This window comes from Mixophyes fleayi, chromosome 2 (assembly GCF_038048845.1).
Source record: "Mixophyes fleayi isolate aMixFle1 chromosome 2, aMixFle1.hap1, whole genome shotgun sequence".
Taxonomy (NCBI): Eukaryota; Metazoa; Chordata; class Amphibia; order Anura; family Limnodynastidae; genus Mixophyes; species Mixophyes fleayi.
In genome coordinates, this window is record NC_134403.1 from 12,782,811 (window position 1) to 12,801,891 (window position 19,081).

General features: G+C 41.0%; 1 long non-coding RNA gene across 1 annotated transcript; it reads left to right on the top strand.

The window, feature by feature from the left end:
• Window positions 1-7,095: 7,095 nt before the first annotated feature.
• LOC142140034 (uncharacterized) lies at window positions 7,096-13,266 on the top strand. The gene is made up of 4 exons (XR_012688271.1): window positions 7,096-7,259; window positions 10,795-10,913; window positions 11,011-11,134; window positions 13,092-13,266. It is a non-coding gene; the product is annotated as an uncharacterized LOC142140034 (long non-coding RNA).
• Window positions 13,267-19,081: the final 5,815 nt, after the last annotated feature.

Here is a 19,081-nt window from a genome sequence, read left to right on the forward strand (position 1 = left end):
GTCATTCTATGAATCTATGTTGGAATGTGCCTTCTTTCCCAAAGTGTACTCCTCTCACGCCAAGTCTTAAACTAGTACGTTAGTGACTCTGGTTTTATTTCCTATTTTATTTATGAAACTTATTTGTGCAACTTATTTTGTATGTCTTGTTATTAAGTATTTGTACTTAAGCCTTGGAAACATTTTTCAAATTAAATACATTTAATCTAACATACTCTCCGTGATTCTTTGTGAACTTACAAAGCCAAGTGAGGCTACTGCTACATGTTATTGTGATTTAATTATGAAACATTAATAAATGGTTTTAGTGAACGCAAGGACTCCATAGTAAATCGTTCATGGTGGCAGAAAAGATGTATTCATTGGTAAGTGACTAAAGTGACTCCAGTCATAGACAACTGTTTCAGAGGTCGGGTGGGCGTTCATGACAACAACCTATAAGTTCCACACACTTTCTGGTAACCCTAACACTAAATTAACAGATACCAGCTCTCTGGACACCTGTCAACTAATTCAGTATAGGTCAACCTGAACAATGGAAATAGGCAGGTTTTTATACTTGATACTCCTCACACAGCCCTAGCTTGATGAGCAGGTGACACTCCCACCTTCTTTTTAAAAGGAATTCTCATCAGTTGCTCTGCTTTGATTGTTCTGACTGCAGACACCCCCTGTCAGCTTGCTCCTTCTGGGGGAAAAAAAACATTGAAACCATGTAAGTTAAAGCAGACTCTGCACTATTATTTTGTCACACATATGTTCCCCACCTGTTTATATTTAAACTTGGTGCACTGCTACACAAATGTGTAACTGTGTTTGCATCCTGTGCAGATTGTCAGCTAAATACCTCCTTTGTCACAATACTTGCACCAGAATGAGTTTGTTTGGACACCTGAAAAGTATCTGTACTGTATAATGTCCATTAGAATGGAGTCTGCTTCATTTCTGGTCACCAGAATCAATCTATTTTGAATATTTTTAACCAGAATTTGCTCTTTGTAAATGTGTCATCAGACTTGGCTCAGCTTCTTCGTACATGGCAAGAATACAGGGTGTCAGAATAAAATATCACAAAGGGTAGCAAAAAGTGTAACCATCAGCCTTGAGCCTAGGTTAAATATATTGGAAGGTGAGTAGAAAAAGCAAGGACACAACATTATCAAACTAATAAATAGCACAGGTAGGCAGGTGTGTGCCATGTATTATGTCACATGGTGACAAAAACAACCAATATATTGCCCATGGCTTTGTGTCACTGTCAGTATAGTTTATGAGATTATAAGATATTATTAGTTACGATATTTCTTTTGAAAACATGTAATAGCTAATGGTATAGACAGATCTCAAACATATGAGACTGTTAGGAACCCCTCCAGCCGGCACAACACAACTCGGAATCTACTCTGCCAGTCAGGTGTTCACTGGAGCCCCTGATGGTGGGGACAGACTGGGCCGCAGACTGACAGAGGGTCGTGAAGTGCGTACCAGCTGGGGAGAACCCAGGCAAGAAGAGTCAGGTCCACGCAGAGGTCAAGGGCCGGCAGCAGACAACAGTAACGATGAACAAGCTGAGGTCAGGGGTCACAGGCAAATAGCAGAACGGGTAAACAGGCCAAAGATCAGGGTCACAGGAAACACGAGCGAAGTCCAATTCAAAGCCAAGGGTCATACACGGGGAGTCAAATAGAGATATCAGGATACAGGACAGGAACTAGCAGGTCAGCAGACTGGAACACAGGAGCTATAACCGGCAATGAGGCAGCAGACCTCATTGCCCTAAATACCAGTGGCCACCAATCAGAGCCTAGCTCTGAATTAGACACAGCCCCCAGCATAATTAATAGGTTGCATTAATTAGCCCACAGGCTAGAGAATATTTTGAGCGCTGTGCCCTGCTTCCTCTCATTGCCGGGTCGCAGCGCTGAAGCGTCTTCTTGTTGCCCCGGCAACGGCCGGGTCAGGGCCGGAAGTGACGTCCCGGTCGCCATAGCGACGGCCGGGACGCAGGTGAGTGAGTCGCGGCGGCTGGGCACTGCCGCGGCTCGTAACAGAGACATTTGTTCTCCTCTCAGAGGAGGTTATCTACAAAGCACAAATCGGATACCTTACAGCGCACATTCAGATTCGGATGTGCTGCGCATCTAGATTTTCACAAACTCACCTAGATTCCTACTGGAGTGTATAGGTTTATGAAATAAGATGGATTTACACGGAGAGCAGCAATTTGGTTAGAGAGAGGGGAGAAATATTCAATATTTTCAGGACATCAAACATATAGATGAAACATCCTTGTACAATCATTGTATATTTTGGTGACAGATATTTACTGAATCAATGAGAGCAAGGCAGAATTATTTATGGAATGTATTTTTTTCTATTTCATTAGCTCCTCTATTCATAATACAACAATGATTGTCTATTGTGTCCAGTTAAATTGCTATCCAAAAGTTTTCATCACTTAAAGGGATTAGAATTTTTACCATTATTAGTTTTGGTGCAGTTTTTAAGCTGTAATCAGCTGGGTGAACCTGGACTTCTTTGTACATTTGGTTAGTAAGTTGTAGTCTAAATTTGGTACTGTGTCCTTATCCAAATGTAATTGAATACAGTTTGTGAGTACAGAATGAGAGGGAGATCTTACCTGATATTGGTGATTCATCCCGGTTTGGTCTGCGTTCCTTCAGTGTGCACATGTTCCTTCAGCTGGATGCCATCTACCTTCATCAGGATCAGAGGTTATATTGTGGCCATAATGATCTTTCCTTTACCTTTTTTTTCATCGGATTCCATTGACACCTCAGACTTATTCAGGGAAGGCTTCCTCTGGCATGTTTGTTAGAGATGTTGAATGAAATGATGTGGGAAAGGATGTTGTTAAGTTTTAATCCAATGCCTTTCACCTTTCACATGGATATAGGACTTCCTCAGGGACAATATATTCAGTAAATTGTAGCCATCATCGCCAGTTGCATTCCAAGCTTATCACATTTGTTCTAAATCTGCATTTAAGTTATACAGAAATTATTTTCATAAACTATCACATTTGGACCCTGCCATCACCTTCTCTAGATCAGATAATGTTTATGCTATCCCTCACTGGGAATAAACTTGGGTACAATATGTATATACTTAATATATATAGGGGTATACTTCAGGTCCCTTTTACTTCAGTTGTAGTGTCATCAAAATGAGGGGAAAATATTTAGTGTATACTCCAATTATAGGAGTCACTTCTATAATGTATCATACAAAAGTATTATCCTGTAGGTGTGTAATGATATTGTAATAGGATGTAATGCACTTGATTATCTCACAGTGATTTGCCTATACCCACAATATTCTAGCTCAAAACTAATTTTAGCTTCTTATGAGGACAAATGGGTTACTTTGTTTGCTAGAAAAGGGGCCATATACCACATTGTGGTTAATATCCTTAGCATATCATACCCAGTAGTAATGTGAGGGGGTAAGGGTTCTTGTGTGAGGTCTTCTTTCCTCCTTAACACTCCAACTTATATTCAACTAGATGCATAATATATATCAAGCTTAGAGAACGCCTTAAAAACTGAGATATATAAATGAGGTCTTGTCTCAAATGATTTATATGTCATATTCATGTTCCATATGCATTTTTATGTAAATGTTTCCATGATGGTTTGGTAAAAAGGTATTTCATTTCTAAGATTCCTGAATTTAAAAGTGCTTTGAATATAGGCCATAAAAGAGCTGTAAAGCTCTATCAGGCTAGACAAATAACTTTTCCAGTGAGGTCACAAGGAGGCTGGTAGACAGGGGGAAAATGTGGTTAAGCTATCCTGAAAATCTATAAGAGATTGTCATATTCCAGTAGGCCAATCTGTGTTGGGGAATAGATCCATGTTTCTGCGTCCTCAAATAGGAAATTGTGTGTATTTATTGTCATTCCATTTCTGTATTCTTCCTCTTTATTTTAGAACAAACTTAATTGCATCAATTTATATAAATGTGTGTCATTTAGTCATTTAATTTGTATACCGTAAGCATTGTGGCTATTTTGCCGTATTGCATTCTGCTTAATAATGTTCTGCGTTTGTGTTCTTAATTCAAGTTTTAGATAGCTGGTTATTAAAACACTACTGAAATACAGAGGATTATTTGGTAACTGTCACACACATGTCACACAGGATCAGGTGAGTGCTGTTTGTGACAAAACAAAAAGACAATAAAGAAGAAGAAAATAGGCCACAAGACAAGAATATCTGTAAAATATTTCAATGTGAGTGATGCAATGTTGTAATGCCGGAAATCTTCAGAGTCAGCTTTTCAGCAAGTCGCAATTCACTGCATGTCGCAATTTCAGCATTTGGATTTGTACAGTCGCTATAACTGCAGTTGGGATTATCCTATTCACAAAATCTAACCACACCCTTTAAATTTCCTTTGCCGACAGATATGGTGGATACCAAACTATGGCCTTTACATTCAATTGATCACTTGTTCACCTTCAATGCACCGTTTATGTGGAAAAGTGTGTTTATATTAATATAATAAAAACACCCAAACCCACAAAGGTCCACCTTTTATAAAGACTGCCACAATGACCTTTTACTCTAATAACAAATTTAAGAAATAAATGAAGCTAAAAATTGAAATGTTTTATTAAGTGAAAGTTATGGCTATAAAAAAGCTGTCCACGATTTTTACTCTCATATGACCACACCCCCCCCCCCCCACTACCTGCATTTTTTTCTATTTCATCCATGGGATACTGGATACATTTAGAGTGCAGTGGCAGGAGATTGGGCACTTTTAAATTTGCCTCTAATAGCTTAAGCTTTCCCTCCTTTAAACCCTGGAAGTCCTTCGGGAACTTTAGCTTTTTTAAGTGCTGTCAGAACTGGGAGATCTTTTTCTGTGGCTGCCCTAGGCAGCCTTTTGATTTGATGCAATTTTATTGTACTTGGAGTTCTTCCAGTCACTTTGCTCTGAACCTTGTGTCTGTTTAACAGATTGTGTTGAACATTTTGGCTGATTTATGTTCAATAGTAATCTTGGGCCTGATTCATTAAGGTTCTTAACTTAAGAATCTTCTTATTTCAGTCTCCTGGACAAAACCATGTTACAATGCAAGGGGTGCAAATTAGTATTCTGTTTTGCACATAAGTTAAATACTGACTGTTTTTTCATGTAGCACACAAAGATCAACTTTAAAGTTCAGTATACAAATAAGCTATCAAGTATTTGTTTGCTACATGAAAAAACAGTCAGTATTTAACTTATGTGCAAAACAGAATGCTAATTTGCACCCCTTGCATTGTAATATGGTTTTGTCCAGGAGACTGAAATAAGAAGTTTCTTCAGTTAAGATCCTTAATGAATCAGGCCCCTTGTTACTGTGCATGGCAGCTTTGCTCTTTACTTTGCATCTGTTTTGCAGTCTGCTTTCAGCTGCTAATTGTGCACTGCAGCTGTCCTCTATCTTTCCTGTTATGTCAGATTAGGGGAATAAGTCCACGGCCAAGCATAGGATTAGAGACTCAGTTTTATAAAATTCCTAAAGGTAGCACTCTAGTTGGTCTAGTGGCTATTTAGGTGTTGACACTTAGGCACATAGTATGGGGCAGAGGTTCAGCAATGCATTAGCCAGCAGGGGAATTCCACTGTAATAGTTGAACCTGCCTGGGTGAGACCTTTGGACTCGGTGGTAGTCAGCTTCACGGTACTGACTACCCTGACAGATGACAGCGCGACATGAGGAGCCCGACTGAAGAGTAGGCCGACCGGCAAAAAAAAGAACGTACCGGAATGCAGGTGTCTTCAGGTGACGACTCGCTGTGTGGCCGCCTCCCAAAAATGACGTCATCCTTAAGTGCGAATTGCCTTTAAAGCGGCGATGGACGTAGCCGTCTGTCATTTATGACATGTAAGTACTATTTTCGGGGTTATGGGTGTTAAGGATATTAGGGTTAATCATTAGGGTTAACCCCAATCCTAACCCTAATATCCCTAACACCCATAACCCCGAAAATAGTACTTACATGTCATAAATGACAGACGGCTACGTCCATCGCCCTAATGATTAACACTTAAGTCATTAATCATACATGTGCACTCCTCCATCTTTGCCATACATGCACCTCCTATCCCTCATCACAGTACATTCCCTCCCACTCCCTTATCACAGTAAATGATCCCCTCCCCCAAAGTAAATGTCCCCCTCTCCCCTCTCCGCAATCACAGTAAATGCCCCCCTCTCCCCCCACAGTTAATGCCCCCCCACAGTTAAGGCCCCCTCTCCCCCCCAATCACAGTTAATGTCCCCCTTTCCCCCCCAATCACAGTTAATGTCCCCCTCTCCCTCCCACAGTTAAGGTCCCTCTCTCCCCACCAATCACAGTTAAGGTTCCCTTCTCCCTCTCTTCCCCCTCCACAATTAAGGTCCCCCTCCCCCCTTTCCACAGCTAAGGTCCCACTCTCCCTCCCCTCTCCACAGTTAAGGTCCCGCACCCTCCACAGATCAGGTACCCCTCTCCCCCCTCCCTCCACAGTTAAGGTCCCCCCTTCCCCCCTCCCTCCACAGATAAGGTCCCCCCTCCACAGATCAGTTCCCCCTCCCTCCATAGATCAGGTCCCCCTCTTCCCTCTCCCTCCACAGATCAGGTGCCCCTCTTCCCCCCTCTCTTCCTTCACAGATAAGGTCCGCCTCTTCCCCCTCACTCCCTCCACAGATAAGGTCCCCCTCTTCTCCCCTCCCTCCCTCCACAGATAAGGTCCCCCTCTTCCCCCCTCCCTCCCTCCACAGAAAAGGTCCTCCTCCCTCCCTCCCTCCCTCCACAGATCAGGTTCCCCAGGCTCTCCCTGTTCCCTCCCTGCCACAATTATGGTCCTTCAGGCTCTCCCTCTCCCCCCTCCCTCTACAGTTATGCTCCCCAGGTCCCCTGGGCTCTCCCTCTCCCCCGCCCCCCAAACAAAAAAAGAGCTCACTAACTTACCTTTTCCTCGTGATGCTGCAGCTCTGCCTCCCGGTCACTGATACACTGGGAGTGCGGCGCGCGGTGATGACGTCACCATGCCGCGCTCCTAGCCTATCAGAGTCTGGAAGGCAGAGCTGCAGCATTGTGTAGAAGGAAAGAAAAAAAAGGGGAGGCACGATCGGTGATGGCGGGGCCCAGACAGTCCAGGGAGTCTGGACAGACGGATAGGTCTGTCCAGGCCCCCTAGTCTGTCCGGGCCCCTCACAGCGCTACTGGCCGTACCCCCCTGATGGTGGCCCTGCTTAAGTATGCTCACAAAGGGTTCCCTCTCCCTTCAAGCAATAGTTTGAATGAAGGGAGTCAAAACTCATGAATAATAATGGCACTAACTGTGCTGGGTGCAGGAGAGCTTAGTTTTACAATCTTAGTGCATCCATCTTACTCATTCACCTCCCTTCTTAAAGTTATCACTTTTACACTAAAAGACATTATTCTGACTTTTCTATCCAACAGTTTTTAATTACATTTATGAGCTTTAAGTAAAAATTGTGACTTGTTTAATTTATTTATTGCCAACCAAATGCCTATAGCCCATTACTTATCATGTTTGATGTGTATACGTCTACTTTCATTTACCAGTCATAAATATTCTGTGAAATGACTAAACTACAATTTGTGCAGTCAGCGTCCTCACAGTATGAGCCTGAGTGATTCTCCTAATGAAAATAACTACAGGTGATTTCCAACAGACGCAGGGGACAGATTACATCACTATGTTTTATTCCATGTGCAAGAACATTATGAATTTATTCCATAAAGAATGTTCATGTGGGACATTTGTTGTTGTTGGAACATTAAGATGTCCAAACAACTTCACCATCATGCATGGAAGATTGACTTGGTGCATTACATAATAATAACTTTTTTGCAGTGTAGTTGCCAAAAAGATTACTGTAGGGAGTCCATAGCAGATAAATACTTAAGGCCATCCATATATTACCAGAACCATGTTCTACATCAGCAGGCTAAGATCACCCACAGGTAAATTTACTACTTTGGTATGGGTATTTTATTTAAGTAAAATTTGTTCACAGTTAGAAATATTTCACATTAAATTGGGCTTTAGACATACACACACACACACACACACACACACACACACACACACACATATACCCAGTGTTATTTCCATGTATTCTGTCGGGGTGTTGGTCTAGGGTGGGATCCTATCGCTGTTTTGGATGGATATAATGGTCATTGGATCTTTATGCAATATTTTTATTTTTACCTGGTCCATTCATTTTTGAGTGGAGAGTTTACAGTATTATTGGTTAGAGATTTCAGGTTGTATAATCAAAAGAATACATATAACTTCATTTTAAGTTCTTTCATCTGGTTTTCTGTGTACAGTGGGCCTGATTCAATAAGGAAAGTTAAGCAAAAATATTGAGTCAGTTTTCTCCCGGACAATACCATGTTGCAATGCAAGGGGTGCAAATTAGTTTATTATTTTGTACATAAGGAAAATACTGTCTGTTTTTTCATGGAGCTCACAAATATTTCATAGCTTTATTTGTACACTGAAATTTAAAGATGATCTAGGACATGCTCTACCCCAAATATAAATCTGCCATCACATTTTAAATTTACCTCCCCCTCCAATGCAACATGGGTTTGCCTTACTTACTTACTTTTGCTCAATTTTCATGAATCAGGTATAGTATGCTTATGAATAATGTTTTAATTGTTATCATTCTTATTTGTATTTATTTTTTTGTTGCTTATGAGAGATCATCAAGTGTTATAACGGAGGACCCTGCCTGAGACTTTCTTTTTACATGACCTTTATTTCTTATAGAAGTAGCACTATTGCCAGTGCTGTTTCAGTATACTGACTAATGATAACAGCATTAAAGCTATGTACTCAGGGCCCTCTTAAGAACCTCTTGGGCCCCCGGGCACAGCAGTGCACCGGGGCCCCTATGTATACAAAAATAAAAAAATAATGATTATATATATGGGCCCTGCAGCCCAGGGGGGCCCGTCGGAGGCAGGAAAAAGAAAACCCTGAAAAAAAGAAGAAAATACTTACCGTGCTGTCAGCTGGCGATCCGGCTCCCTCGCTGGTCTCCTCCTCCATGCTGCGCTCCGCAATGGATGTCGGGCGGGCGTGATGATGTGACGCCCGACATGCACTGCCAGCGCGACGGAGGAGGAGACCAGGGAGGGAGCCGGATCGCCAGCTGACAGCATGGTAAGTATTTTCTTCTTTTTTTCAGGGTTTTCTATTTTTTCCTGCCTCCGGAGGGCCCCCTTGGGCTGCAGGGCCCCCGGGCACCTTGCCCAGCGTGCCCAATGGGAAAGACGGCCCTGTATGTACTGCAGTGTCAATGCAAAATAAATTAAATGATTATTGCGGTTTTTTGAGCTACCACCACACCAGTTGCATGCAGGATCAGGTAGGGCAACGAGGGACTAAAGAGTCGTGTTATCTTGCATCAGCTGCTACCACTCAACATTGTTATATAATATATGATATAATAATAATAATAATAATAATAATAAGAAGAAGAAGAAGAAGAAGAAGAAGAAGAAGTGATAATATAATATATATAATATGTTATGTAATATCTTATTTTCTTCTTTGATTACATTTCTCAGTGTATCATACATTTATTTTTTATAGTGTTTTGAGCTTTATTGTTTTGTCAGCTCTGCAGTTCTTTACTGTGGTCTCTTCCATCCACTTTTTGTCACTTGCTCTGTTACACATAATTGATTTGATGAATCTGACACATTTGAATTGAAATCAATTCAATGACTTTTTGCTCTGACGCACAACATACGTGCGAAAAAACGTCAACTTCAACAGTTGAATTAATTGTCTTCTGAATATTTTTGCTGAGTTTCATAAATGTATTTTATATAGTGGTTTGCATACTTAATATTTGGCTATTGTATTAGCTATGCTTTAAATGTATTACTTAATTATTAAGGTTAAACACTGCAGACTATTTGATAAAGGCTAAAAGAGTCATAGAGCTCAGAGTAACCAACAGTCACTACTGTCTGGAGGTATAATTATTTATATTACTGCTATCTATGTTACTCCTTTTCATAGTGCACCCTCTTCTGTCCCGTGAACCAGCAGAATAAGGGCTGATGTCTGATTGCTACTTATTAAATTATTTACATGAATTAATAATGCAATAATTAAATACAATAAATATATAATGTATTCATTATTCAGCAAAGCAACTCACTGCTTTGTTGTTTGCACTGTAGAGTTTCCAGTCTCCCTCCAATACCTCTCCCCTAACACCAACTAATGGCCACCAGGAGGTGGGTGTGGCATATACATTGCAGACTCCACATCTCTCAAGCTTCTGGTGTCACAGTAGAGTGACCTTTTGCCATGTTTCCTAAGCCAAGACGAGGATGCGATTCCGAATCAATTCACGTCTGGGCTCAAATTGTTAAAACTTGGAATTGTCGGATTGACGCTCATCTCATGTTTCATGCTATGCTGTGTATACAGGTTCTTATGTTTATTTTTTCTTGTGTCTTTATCAGTAGTGAGCTCTGTATAACTATAATTCATGCTGTGTGCCTCTGCCTGAACCATAGAGTGTCAGCATTATCTGTATTCTGACACAAACATTTCATTTTAAATTTTCATTTACATTACATTTTCTTTGCAATGCTGACTTAACAATACAAGTGCAAGAAAGTAATTAACCAATGCCAAATTCTAGTTATGAGATATATAATACCATTTGAGAGATAGGGAGTTGGGAATGTTTTGGTTTATCTGTGGTTTACTTGTTCTTCCACAATTTAGAGCTAGGACTTCTATATGACAGCATGATGATTAAGAGCTCTCTGGCTGCATACAAGAGAACAAGCTTTGTAATTATTCATCTAATTGGCAGATCTACAGTGTCTCAGCTACTGCTATGCGTACATATGTGGCCGCCAAGCGAGCCAGGTTTAGAGGGATTCTAAAACACTGAATGAGTGCCATGATATTAATTTAGTGTTCTTATTTACCCCATAGCACCCTTGGTGCCGGCTGCTGAAATCGAGGGACAGCAGCCAACAGATTCTTACCTGTAATGCTGCATGGTGCAAGGCTATGATGTCACGGCCCAGCACTACACTTTCAGACTAAAGAGAAAAAGGTGATCGTAGTACTTGAGGTACCAAGAACATTATACTCTACATTTTACATGAAGACCAGCCCCTGTTTATAATTAAAACTACAGGTTTGTCTGTACAAATATAATTTACAATGCACTTTGATATATCCAGCTTCCTCTCCTTCACGGTTTTAAACCCTCTGTGGTGGTAAAATTATTGGACAGCACGGTGGCTCAGTGGTTAGCACTTCTGCCTCACAGCACTGGGGTCATGAGTTCAATTCCCAACCATGACATTATCTGTGTGCAGTTTGTATGTTCTCCCCGTGTTTGCGTGGGTTTCCTCCGGGTGCTCCGGTTTCCTTCCACACTCCAAAAACATACTAGTAGGTTAATTGGCTGCTATTAAATTGACCCTAGTCTCCCTCTGTGTGTGTATGTGTGCGCGTGTATTAGGGAATTTAGACTGTAAGTTCTAGGTACAGTGCTGCAAAATTAGTGGCACTATATAAATAAAAGATGATGATGATGATGATGGAAGTAACTTCCACACCACATCTACATGTCCTGTTACATGGAGTGGTTACACTTTGGTGTAGAGATAGGTCCAAATGGGTGGTGCTATGCATTAGAAAGGGTAATGCCCTGCAAAATCCTTGACAATGAGAAGCAGGGTCATGGCCAGAGCTGCTGTTTAACTGTCATATTTTTGTCAAGAAAGAACGTCAGACTGAGTGGCTAACAGTAGAGCCAGAAAAGAGAGAAAAGTAGAGACAGTGAAAAAAATTAATGAATGTGATCCACAAGGATAAACCTACAGTGTGCATGCACTCACGATCATAGAGTTTACAGTCACAATCTTTTCAGCCGATGGTTATGATAGTTGAAGAGCACACATCTGAGGGTAAATCTTTTCAAATATGTTTAGTGTGTCCGCATGCTGAACAGGAGTTTTTTTTTTTTTCAGTCGTTACTAAAATCGTTATAGATAACACATTGGGGCGGAAAATTATGTAGTGTGTACCCAGCCTTACAGTGAGACAGTAATAGGGCCTGATTCATTAAGGAAAGTAAATAAAAAGGAGTGACTTTACACCTTGGCAAAACCATGTTACATTGGAGGGGGAGGTAAATTTAAAATGTGATGGCAGATTTATATTTGGGGTAGGATATGTCCTAGATCAACTTTAAATTTTAGTGTACAAATAAAGCTATCAGGTATTTGTGTGCTACACGAAAAAACAACCAGTATTTAACTTATGTGTAAAATAATAAACTAATTTGCACCCCTTGCATTGTAACACGATTGGTCCAGGAGAAAACTTATTCCTTTTTTTGCCTTACTTTTCTTAATGAATTAGGCCCTAAGATTATTAGCAGTTAGTAAAAACAAGCACCATTCTGACAGAGAGCACAAATATTTATATGATTTAGATAAATGATCACACTTAGACAGATATTGGAATAGAAAGAGAATTACTGACAAAACAAAGGTGAAAAAAGGAGAACCACAATGCCAGGGAATGTCAGCATACTTAAGAGGGTGTCAACAACGAGCGATTCATCATTAACATTAAAGGGAAGCCTAAGGCCAACTCTGCTTTAATCAGATCCAATACAGCCAATGCATGCCACAGATACAGATTGAACTAAAACAGATAATTGACACCACATTGCAAAATACAAATAGAGCTCACATCTAGTTATATCAACATTACAATTATCATACATTATGTGTATTATTATATACATTACATTATCAATGAATGGCCGAACATTTGCTAGAAAAATTGCATTTCAGAGAACTTTAAACTACAACGGTTAAAGAAAAAAATATAACATGGTTTACAAAGAACCCTATTGGTCTACATCTTCAGTTATTATCAGAGAACTTATAATTAACAGACTTTACTACTTATCAAATCTAATGATGTAATTTGCTATAAATGCCAACTCCTGTACTATAAATTCATCCTATTTTTTTCTCTTCTCTTTGCAGCTAATTGGCCAGTTTGTGACATTTCTCCTGCTGTAAAACATCTATTAAAAAAAGGACAAGACAATGGTTAACGTAACTACTCCTTACAGCAACATGACCTTATTTTCCAAATTTAACCTGGCCACTGAGAATATGAGGATTTTCTTTCTAGCGTTAATACTCCCAACTTTCGGCTTGTACCTCGTCTTTGTCACTGTCATACTGATCGGCATATTCTTCACCACAGCTCAAATCCGAGAGAATGTCCGATACCTGCTTTTCAGCCATATGCTCATTAGTGATACATTACAACTTTCTCTTGCATTCATTCTGTTCATAGCGTCTATATACATCTTCTACATGCCTGTTAGATTGTGCTGTGTCATAGCTGCAATTTCAACCACTTCAACTTTAATTACCCCCTACAATTTGGCGCTCATGTCCTTGGAACGCTACGTAGCTATTTGCTACCCTTTGAGACATGGAGAGATCTGCACTGCACAGCGATGTTATGTTGCAATTATCCTGACGTGGGTGGTGGGAGCTATCCCTGTTCTTACGGAACTTATTTTACTGGCTTACTATGTAGACAGGAGATTCTTTTCTTTAAAAATGGTATGTGTGTGGAAATATTTGGAAAAATATCCTGTGCAAGTCACTATAAGGTTCCTAACCATCTCCCTCAGTTTCAGCCTGGTGGGACTCACAATTATCTACACATATATCAGAGTAATGTTGGTTGCTCAGAAAATAGGGTCAAACAAATCTTCAGCGTCCAAGGCCAGAAATACTGTCTTGATACATGGGTTCCAGCTCCTCTTGTGTCTGTCGTCATTTAGCAGTGCATTTACAGAGTCTTTGATTATAAATCATTATATCTTTTTTTCAGTCATTAATTTCTTTTTGTTTATCTGCCTTCCCCAATATATCAGTCCCCTAGTATATGGTATTAGAGATGAAGTCGTTCAAAGATCTATAAGGAAGTTTTTCTTTCGTGTTTAAAAAGTAACATGAACTATACTTACATGATCATTTATTATTTTTCCTACTTATCTTACCAATAGAAAAAGAAAATTATTGAATATTTAAATGTCAAAACATATATTTCCCACATTGGCACACTAGCATACATTAACATACATATTAATACGTGCATTCATATACAACCACAATCTGGCATACCATATATAGCCGAGTAATCATTAATCCATGTCTTTCCTCTTTTCCTTGTCTGTCTACTCTCTGGTTATATATTTCCCCCACAATTGTCTTTGTTTCCCCTTCTTATAGCCTATCGTACGATTCTAATTGTATTTATCTATATCTCAACACCCCCTCCCCACACAATAAGGTGGTTGTGAATCTTGGAAGACTGGTGTCACGTTCCCATGTCTCCTGAGCACATGATCCAACAGTAAATTGAAGAGGCAAGTGGCCACTGGCATTGCTATAGTAGCAGTTGCAGGAGTACCACTAACTCCATTGTTTTACAATCTGCGGCCCCTTTGCCTTCGCATTGGTTTATCTGAACTACTGTGTGCAGTAGGATGTAGGATGTAGGATTTCAAAAATAATTTAACATTTCTAAATATTTCATGTGTTATTTTAACTGTAGGGCCTCCACTTATCCTTAAGTTGATGGAGGAACAAGTAAACCAGGGGCAAATGCAGTAATTCTATAGAGGCGTTTACAATTTCCTGATTTCAGAAAATAAAAAACACATTAAGCCTAATATTTTTGTTGAATTATGGCACTAGTTGTTGCTAGATTTTTACCATAGCAACAGAAGCAATCCAAAAAATATTGATAATGAGAACATTGATTGTAAAATGTTATAATGAATTGTGATTTTTGTAAAGAAAAAAAAGAAAAGAAAAGGGGGGGAAAAAACAAGGCCATGTATCCAATAAGCTAACTAGACTGCAGCCTAGGGTGCAAGGACTTGGGGGGAGGGGGGATGGGCTCCAAATTTTGGGGGGGATGCAAATTTGCAAAAATGTGATAGGAATAGGTATACACTGAAATAAATCTTAATACAGAAGAGAACAGTTGTTCAACAAAGTGAAGAGAAAACATGAAAAAAAAAAGTAGTACAGTTTTAACCCTGACATATGATCACGGTAAAGGCTGAAGACAATGAGTCATATTTTGGTGAGGGTTTGAGGATCAACATGTAAGAGAGACAGGGACAAGCATGATGACGAAATGAGTGACAAAGATTGCCGTGACCCTTTTAAAAAGCTGAGATTCATAATCAGGGGAACATAAACTTTGGTGGGGGGAGGTGCAAGAATTTGGATTTTAAACTATCGCAAAATTCGCTTTTACCTACTGAATATTAGCCTAGCATGGAATGTGAGGGGGCACTATGAGCATATTAACCTAGGGTGGTCTGATCCCGTAATCAGGCCCTGAATAAAACTAAACATGATTTATAATATTTGTGTAATTACGCTGCACTATAATTTCACTTACACATTCCCAAGGGTTATTGTACAGACAGGAATAAGGCTGCAATGAGGGAGGATCTCACCTCTGAAGCAGCTGATAATGTACTTCAGGATACACTCTGCCTCTTGTCACCATGTTCAATGTTTCGCAAGGTGAAGGAGCCGAGTAGCTAATACCATGTCTCTCCAGCCATCACCTGACTTCTATACTGACCCACTTTCTCTCTTCCCACTCTCTTTTTAATTCTCTCCAGTCTGGCTTCTATCCCCTTCATTCAACTGAAACTGCCCTCACTAAAGTAACAAAGGACTTACTCTCAGCTAAGTCCAATGGTCAGTTCTCCCTTCTCATACTCCTCGACCTCTCTCTTGCTTTTCACACCATGATCATTCTCTTCTTCTCACCACCCTTCACTCCCTAGATCTTCGCGGAACAGCTCTCTCCTGGTTTGCCTTCTACCTCTCTGGCCATTCTTTTATTGTGTCTGCTTCTGGCTCTCCCGCCCCCCTCTTCCCCTTTCTATTGGAATCCCACAAGCCTCTCTCCTTGCCCTCTGCTCTTATCTCTCTACACCATCTCTCTTGGTGTTTTCATTCATTCATTTGGCCACCAATACCACCTCTATGCTGATGACAAGCAAATGTATCTTTCCTCCCCTGACCTCTCTCCCGCTGTCCTAACCCAGGTATCTAGCTGTCTATCTGCTGTAAATATCTGGATGTTACAGCGCTTCCTGAAACTCAAGATCTCCAAATCCAAGCTCCTCATCTTTCCTCCTGCAAATGTTACTATCCCTCCCAATATCTCCCTCTTGGTTGACAGCATCACTCTTTCTCCTGTCACCCAAGCCCGCTGCATTGGAGTCACCCTTGACTCAGCCCTCAGCTTTACCCCTCATATCCAGTCCCTCACCAAATCCTGCCACTTCTGCCTCCGTAACATTACTCTCTCAGGAAGCAACCAAAATCCTGGTCCATTCACTCAACATTTCTCATTTTGACTATTGCAGCCTTCTTCTCACTGGTCTTCCTCGCTCTCGCACCTCTGACCTTCAATCCATACACAATGCTACTGTTAGGCTCATCTTCCAGTACCACCACACCTCTTCTGCTTCTCCTCTCTGTAAATCCCTTCATTGGCTCCCTATCTTTTTCAGAATTCAATTCAAGCTCCTTACCCTCACTTACAAAGCCCTTACTAACACTTCTCCCCCTTACATCTCTGACCTTGTCTCGAGGTACATACCTACTCGGCCACTCTGCTCCGCCTCTGACCTCAGCCTCAATTCAGCTCTCATCACCTCTTCTCATGTTCGCCTCTAAGACTTCTGTTGTGCTGCCCCTAATCTTTGGAACTCCCTACCCCTTCTGACTTGACTCTTCCCCAACCTTCAGTCCTTCAAACGCTCACTCAAATCTTACCTTTTCAAGCTCGCCTAACCTACCGCCTCCTAACCATTATATCCATCTTCCTCTTCTGCCATCTAATTTTTTTTTCACAATTGGTCCTACTGTCTCTTACCACCCCTCCCTTTCGAATGTAAGCCCTCGCGGGCAGGGTCCTCGCTACCTATTGTCCCACATCTGTCTCCTGTCATTTGTGCATCCTGTCACCAGGGCCGGATTAAGGGAATGGAGGCCCCTGGGCTAAGGGGGCCTCCATTCCCCCGTGAGGGCCCCCCCCGGTGAGCCGAGCTGAGCCGCGCCGCCGCCCCCCTCCCCCCCAGCACTTACCTCCTTCTCCTCCTTCCCCGGCGCGCTGTATGCTCTTTACTGAGGAGATCTCGTGAGAGTGAGACTCACGAGATCTCCTCAGTAAGGAGACTACAGCGCGATGGGGAAGAACCACAGTGAAAGTGCTCTGGATGCCCGAGGCCCCTGGGCTGTAGCCCAGTTAGCCCTAGGGTTAATCCGGCCCTGCCTGTCACATCTTTTGCTGCCCTCTCTGTGAGTCCCCATAGCATTACTCACACTCATCTGTGTTACTTATATGTATTACCTCATCTATTTGTTACTTGCTTCTGTATCCGGCACTACGGAATCTACGTCGTCTTATAAATAAATAAATAAATAAATTATTATTAATAATAATAATACTAATAATAATAGAGCCAATCAGGGCCATAGCTTTAATCCATCACATGACATCTATAGAGCCAATCATTCCCAGGCAGTCATGTGAATCTACAATAATCAGCAATGACAGTGCATCAGCTGCGGGGGATGTACAGGCCTGTGCTAGATAGGAACAGGGCCAAGAGCGTGCTGTGCATCATTCAATGTGGTACTGACAGAATATGTAATCCAATCATATGGGGGTTTCTGGGCAAAAGAACCCCCCTTCCCCCCTAAATGTGCACATGCAAACAGCAGCTAAAACCATCATTGACAATGACCTGTACTGACAAAATATAATTTACAGTTTACATTATTATTATTATTATTATTATTATTTTATTATTTAGAAGGTTCCACAAAAGGTCCACAGCCCTGTAAATTACATTTACAGTAGTATACAATAAGTAGACACAATGATCGATATTACATGAAAAATAATACTTAAAAAATAAAACAATAAAAAGACCAGACCTACTGATTAAACAAACAAACAAATAACTTGTAATTCAGATCACATTTTTTCGCAGACAGTGAGTCATGGTCCAAAGTTTAGTAGACCTCGGCTTAAGAAACAGGGAAGCAATCTTGGAAATACAGAGGATGAGGAAATAATGGAAGGAGAACATGAGGAAATAGGGTCCTGCCTATGAGAGCTTACATCCCAAAGGGAAGGGGAAGACACAATTAAGGATGGGGCTGAGTAGTGGAGTGGTTGTGATTGACAAGGCAAAGGAGTTAGGAGAAGGGCAGATAGGATTGAATAAATAAATGAGTTTTAAGGGCACGCTTCAAGCATTTGAGAGTAGAGGCTAACCCAATCGTGTGTGGGGGATCGTTCCACAGGTGGGGTGCAGTCTGGATGAAGACCTGGAGGAGGGAGTCGGAAGAGGTTATCAGTGTGGTAGTGAGGGGGTGGTCGTTGGCAGAGCGGAGGGGGGCGGCAAGGAGTGTGGAAAAAGATGAGGGTTGGTGATATACTGGGGAGGATTTAATGAGGGCTTGGCAGGTAGGGTGAGGAGTTAAAATGTAAATCTGTAGACCACAGGGAGACAATGTAGCAACTGACAGAGAGGGACAGCAGAGAAAAATAAAGTGGGCAGCAGCAGCATTAAGGATAGACTTAAGAGGAGCAAGGCTCGGGTTTGGTAGGCAAGAGAGGAGGAGGTTACATTGATCAAATTGAGAGATTATAAAGAAGTGAATAAGAGTTTTGGTGTCTTCCATGGTGAGAAAAGGTCAGATCTTGGATAATCCAGATAGTTAGTAAAAATTAAAAAGACACTAATCCATGAAGTTCAATCTTTCATAAGTTCCATTTGTGTTGATCCAGAGGAAGGCAAAACAAAATCCTCAATTTAATAGCTGCTAACATAGTCTCATGGGGGGAAAAACCCAGAAATGTCAATCAGATAAATTTCCTTTTCATAATATCTTTTACAAAG